Below are 6,893 nucleotides of genomic sequence, written 5' to 3'. Positions count from 1 at the left end.
GGGAGACGACAAAATATACAGAACTCAAGTCCCAAGTGGGGTAGACAGTAACATACTGGACTAAATAAGGGACCAGTTTGGTGGTTACGACAAATCAACATTCGAAAACAAAATTGTATCGCATTTTCAAAATGATGAAAATACACTTGCGGAAGTTTCGATATTTTTGTATGTTGACTATGGCCATGGTTAAGTGTAACGACTTGTTTCGCTACGACCGCAGTCATTAGCGTAGAGTAAGAATGATACAATTAATTTGTTTTGCTCTGGGTTCGACTGCCGCGTTAGCTTGCAGATTCCTATGTCTCGCTACAATATTCAAAGGTACTAGTGAATATGGACAATGGACGACATCAAATTCATTTAACAGTTTATTAATATTTAACATGTGTAAAGGTGACAACAAGAAAATATCCGCGTGCTCAGTGGGAAGTACTGTGAAATGGACAGTTTTGCTGCTAAACTCCTACCCATCAATGAAAGACCGAGCACATGGCGCTACACACCGGGCCGATTATCGATAGTTTAACCTCCAATTTCACAAACACCGTTCCCTAGCGAAGATTCTCAAAATATCTCCTTAACGGTTAACCCCGAAATTCAACACAGGAGGCTCCCACTCTTTTCCAGCCTACCAACGGCTCTCAACACAAGAGTGAAGACTTTTAAATACTATCGAAACCCGTCTAAAAGCGAGACATGCCAAGTCCGACATTGCACAATTTCACAAGTATTTCAAACTCAAAAATATAGCAAAAATATCGACTGACAGCGAAAAATACACACACAGTAATGTTAATGCATTTTCATACTATACGATAACAGCAAATTAGGGAAAGGATGGGCGACAAATATATAAAAAATTACATAGGATTCAAAAACACAACCCTCACCTCTCAAGGCCCGGTAGAAAAACTGAAAGCCTCGGCGCAGTCCCGAGATCTCGTGCCCAGCAAATTTCCGCCAAAGTCTCGGTTAATATAATTTCCGGAATATATAGCAACGAAGCGCACCGCAGCTTCGTTACATACCCCCAACCACCTAGACAGGCTGCGACCCGTAGCCGTAAAACTGATCCAAGGGAGACAATTTGGAAAAAAAATAAACCAAAAAGTTCCTAACAAAAGTTGAAACATTTAAAGCCAAAAGTAAGATGCACAAATTTTGAATTTGGAAGTATCCAGTTCACGAACTCGAACTAGAATAAAAATAGAATGGAAAAAAACAAACTAAATTTTAAAGAACCTATCTATCCTGTTCACGAACTCGAACTAGAATAAAAATAGAATGGAAAAAAACCAAACCAAATTTTAAAGAACCTATCAAGGGGAGGTAATTTAAGGAAAGAAAAACCTTAAGTTCACAAAATCAAACATCTCTTAATAAAGGGAGGTAATCCAAGGAAAAAAAATAAAATTCCAAAATTTTGCACAAAGACAAACATGCCTTAATAAGGAAACGTCAACTAAGGAAAAAGAAAAAGAAAAAGAAAAAAAACTACCTATATTGTCCCCCAACCACCTAGACAGGATGCGACCCGCAGCCACTAACAACTTACTGCACGAAAAATAATAATGCGAGAACTGCATCAACATACCGCGGCCATTCTAAACAGGAGCTAGAACATGTCATTATCCTTCAATTGTTCCTCACTGGCCAAAATCTCCATCATAACATGTACAACAACAACAACAAAAACAATTGTACAACAAGGTACCAAAAAAAACAAAGGAGGTGGACTCTCTATATAACAATTATCCTGAAGTGGAATTGGGATTTAAAAAGATAACAATCATCCCAATGCCAGCACACAATATTAATTATATCACATCACAAGTATAGAACATGTACAAGTATCACCGATTAATTATCCCTAAGATGTTCAATATTGATATTCTTGCTAAATAACCACAATGCTAGTGCATCAAAGGTTAAAACAATGAAAGTGTTATATTTCATCAAGGAATCCTGTACAAATCTACGAATTTTCATTTTCAACCAATTACACAAGTATTTCCTTATCTTTTATTTATCTTTATGGTTTTTTTTTCCCAGAAATTTAATTATTACATCTTTATTTCGTAACACCACTGGTACGTACCCGAAAACCTCCTCTTTAAACAACCCTGTTGTATTAAATGTAGTATTGTCAGAGACAAGCTATGAAACCCCCAGACAGCTCAGAGAGTCACATGAGTTACGTGCCCTTGGTAGAGGTAGTAGCTGGTGGCTAGCAAAATTCAATACTCAGCTCACCTGTAATATCACTTATTTTCTCTACGAGTACATCAATCACTTCTGTTTAGTAGTGATTATATATATATATATATAGCTTAGGGCATGGTTGTTTTTCATTCCTTTTCTTTTGTATTTCTTTCTCTTTGTATACTTGTTTTACAGCCCTAGCAATCAACTGCAGATGCCTTGTATATGCACATTGTACTACCACCTGACGTATGTACAATGCCAAGTGACCTCGGAGCAGACTGGAGAATTTCAGCGCAGAAATGGGTGCTAAAAGAATTGTAACAGGCACCCTTGCTTACTTTTGCAATAAATGTATATTAGATGTTGTCGAGTTTTACAATGGTGAGACCATAATAATTGTTATTATGAAATGGACATCAATCAGCAATTGATTTTACCCCTAACATATATATTTGCACGCGTTACACCTTCCACTGTGCAAAGTTAGACACCACCAAACATAACTTCGAGAGTTGAATATTTTCCAAGGCAGAAAAAACTTAAGCTCCATGTCCCGGAACTCCGTACACGAAAACTTTAAGATTATAGATAAACGTAATAATCCCTTGCTGTCATTAACCTTGTGGGTTTCACAAGATTCCAGCGTTTATATAAAAAAAAACAGAACAATGTCCCAAGAGTCTTTTAACCAAGTTAAATTTCCTTAATACTTAAGACTATTCCAAAATCAGAAAAGTAACCTTAGATAATTCTTCTTTCTGCCTTGGACACCACCTCCTTTTTACACGACTTTAGAACAAAAGGACAAAATATATGACATTACGGGAAAAAAATACACAAATACAAAAACATACAATTAACAAAACAAAGTTTTCCACCGGGCCCTAAACGATCCTACAAGACTGGGGAAGCCACTCTTATGATTTTACTTAACCCAACTCGAATGAAAATTTTGGGTCGACCAGAGACTTTTCCCGTTACTTATATAGCTCCCTCCCAAACTAATTAAGTCTGACCACGTGAGTACAAGACCCAAGTGTTGGTCGTATCAACTCTAACCACCAGAACCATAGTCCCCACAGTGGCCAGAATACCTAACAGCCAAAAATACCCACCCCAACAATTTTGAATAGGAGAAGTTCTTGTTAGGGTTACCTCGAGGTGTTGGTCATGTTAACTCTTACACCCCCCCCCCCCCCCCCAACCACCTTGACCTTCTCCCCTACTAACTACAATTATACCTACAGTCTTATCTACATGCCCCTGGTCGCCCCCACCAATTACACCTAACATTATATACCCCCCTTCACCTACATTACAACCCCCATTATATAGACAATATTACAAACAGCCTCCCCCCCCCAAATTATACCTAACACTACATGACTATAGCCATATTTAGCCTACCAATAACAAAACATAAAACAGATATGAACATTTCAGTAATACTTATCAATACATTGAAATTTGAATGTTCACTAATGCACATTATCCAATAGTTCTGATGCCCCCTGGGGGGGAAGGGATATTCAGGGGTCGACACAGTGTCCTCCAGACCCCTGTGCTGCGCGGTTCGGGGTTAATACCCTGCCCGATCGGGCCCAAACTATAATGTTCTCCTTGTGTACCACTGAAATTCCCTGGAATCAAGTACTGGGGTTTTTTGTTACCATGGCCAAAAGCAACACCCCAATGTCCCGACACTTATCACATCAAAGTTCCTCCGGGCACTTTATATCACACTTTGTACTTCCAGAATAACAATAAGGACGTCTGGGTCCAGGCAGGGCCGTACGCATTTCCCCAAACCGCTTTTACGTTGTGGCACCAGCAATGACACAGGGGCCTGGGTCCTCTTCCTTAGTTCCTCCCCCCAGGTCAGGGGCACCAGTATACAGTAGACATGAAACAAATAATAATTGAACAACAAATGTTAGTCCTATCATATTGTAATGTCAATGCTATTAAATAACAACAACCCCTCAAACATCCAAATTACAAGTTTGTATTTTCAGTACTGGCCTTATCAGTTTCGGAATTTAACTCACTCTAACCCCATATCAGTTACTATAATAAATCCTACTTAGTCCCTTTTACCTATGAGCGGCCTCCCCAGTAATAATGTCGCCCATCCTTCCCCCGTACCCTGTTACAAGACACCTCCCATGAGCATTCGCAATGAAAGTTTTACACAGGATTGTAAAGCCTATATTTCATTTCCAAAATCCGCACTGTCCACATTCCCACCAGTACTAATGTGAAACGCCTACACAAGTTCCGTTAATCAAGCTAACCAGACTAGGTCCAGAATATAAAAGAGAAACACAATGCAAGCTATAAATAGCTCACACACCTGAGACATTTATACACCCAAGCGTAACCACTAAACCGGAACGTAAACAGTTCATCTGTATAAATTTCACAAACACAGGGACTCGTCACCCCGCGTAGTAAATAAACGAGTAAGTAAGTCAACATTCAAAAATTCTAATTAATTAATTAGTTAATTAGGGCCCCACGTTGGGCGCCAAATTGTAACGACTTGTTTCGCTACGACCGCAGTCATTAGCGTAGAGTAAGAATGATACAATTAATTTGTTTTGCTCTGGGTTCGACTGCCGCGTTAGCTTGCAGATTCCTATGTCTCGCTACAATATTCAAAGGTACTAGTGAATATGGACAATGGACGACATCAAATTAATTTAACAGTTTATTAATATTTAACATGTGTAAAGGTGACAACAAGAAAATACCCGCGTGGCTCAGTGGGAAGTACTGTGAAATGGACAGTTTTGCTGCTAATATTCTCATGTTTTCGCTATCAGAATTAACTCCTACCCATCAATGAAAGACCGAGCACGTGGCGCTACACACCGGGCCGATTATCGATAGTTTAACCTCCAATTTCACAAACACCGTTCCCTAGCGAAGATTCTCAAAATATCTCCTTAACGGTTAACCCCGAAATTCAACACAGGAGGCTCCCACTCTTTTCCAGCCTACCAACGGCTCTCAACACAAGAGTGAAGACTTTTAAATACTATCGAAACCCGTCTAAAAGCGAGACATGCCAAGTCCGACATTGCACAATTTCACAAGTATTTCAAACTCAAAAGTATAGCAAAAATATCGACTGACAGCGAAAAATACACACACAGTAATGTTAATGCATTTTCATACTATACGATAACAGCAAATTAGGGAAAGGATGGGCGACAAATATATAAAAATTACATAGGATTCAAAAACACAACCCTCACCTCTCAAGGCCCGGTAGAAAAACTGAAAGCCTCGGCGCAGTCCCGAGATCTCGTGCCCAGCAAATTCCCGCCAAAGTCTCGGTTAATATAATTTCCGGAATATATAGCAACGAAGCGCACCGCAGCTTCGTTACATAAGTATGAGTGTATATATGAGCGAGTGATATCATAGAATGTTAAATAGTTTAATTACCTGTGAATGCTTATTGTTATGTAATGAATTGTCGTGTATGTGCACGTGGCTACCGGAAGGGCCACATACCTATATATATTCTAGTTTCACTTTCAGTTCTATCCTTTGTTTCTATTGGTTGTTTCTAAACTATCCTTTCATTGGACCGGGAAACTATAAAAGAACGTGTCTCCTTCTATTTCGTCAGTCTTTAGAAGCTTTCCTGCCTGAGCAGACTCACTCTTCTCTCTCTCTCTCTTCGTCGTTGTCTCTATGTGTAGAGTGTGTTTGTTGTCGGGAATACACGGGCGATATGTCTTCAGGTAAATTCTGGTCAATTTCAGGTCAATTTCAGGTGAAATTTTTCAGGTGAAATTTACTTGAAAAGAGCAAACAGGTCATTTCAGGTCAAAATATTGACCTGAAATTGACCTGAAATTCATATGAAATTGACCTGAAATTGACCTGAATTTACCTGAAGACATATGACCTGAATTCACATGAAGATTTTTTCAGATTTTTTCAGGTCAAATTCAGGTGAATTTCATGTCAATTTCAGGTCAAGATTTTTCAAGTCAAATTTACCTGAAAACATATTGCCTGTGTAGCTATGTATTAGCTGACGTATGAGTCGTATATTGTGCAAGTGCAATGACTTAGTTTGCCATACGCGGTATGAGCAGGGCTCTGTGTCATGTACATATATTATGCGTCTTTCTACATGTTTGTATATAATAAATAACATTAGAATGTATTTCTGTTGTTCGTTGTAATTGCTTCACAGAACCCCAAATAGAACCTGGGTAGACGAGGTCACTCCTACACACTGATAAGTATCAGACAGAGTGTATATGACTTTGCTAAGTACAACAACGACGCGTTTCCGAATGGTGTTCTCTCAAAACGGTTAAGCAGATCAGACACCCAGTCTGTGTGCCAAAAATGTGCAAGTGACATATACAATTTGTATGAGTATATACAGGGAAATGTTAATGATTCGGTTCTACAGAAATGAGTAATGAGTAGACATGCCCTCCGAAGAGGTTGTTTGGATACCTCTGTCTTCAGTGTCATTAGTCCGATGCACACAGATACACAGAATAAAGATACTGAGGATTCTGATGAAATGGACCCTAATCAGGCAGTGAATAGATTAGGTAATAGACATAAACATGGAAACAGACATAGTGTCGATGATCCTAGCAGTGTACTGATGATAAATATGATGGAATTAATGCAGATTGTACAGGATA

At 39.0% G+C, this 6,893-nt stretch overlaps 1 protein-coding gene across 1 annotated transcript in view; it reads right to left on the bottom strand.

Annotated features, from left to right (window-relative positions):
- Positions 1-6,893, bottom strand: part of LOC138327960 (uncharacterized) — a 118,967-nt gene that overhangs the window by 76,999 nt on the left and 35,075 nt on the right. The window lies entirely within an intron of this gene.

Source organism: Argopecten irradians, chromosome 7 (genome assembly GCF_041381155.1).
Source record: "Argopecten irradians isolate NY chromosome 7, Ai_NY, whole genome shotgun sequence".
Lineage (NCBI taxonomy): Eukaryota > Metazoa > Mollusca > Bivalvia > Pectinida > Pectinidae > Argopecten > Argopecten irradians.
The sequence above is the reverse complement of the archived record's forward strand: the minus strand, read 5'-3'. Positions and strand labels throughout refer to the sequence as shown.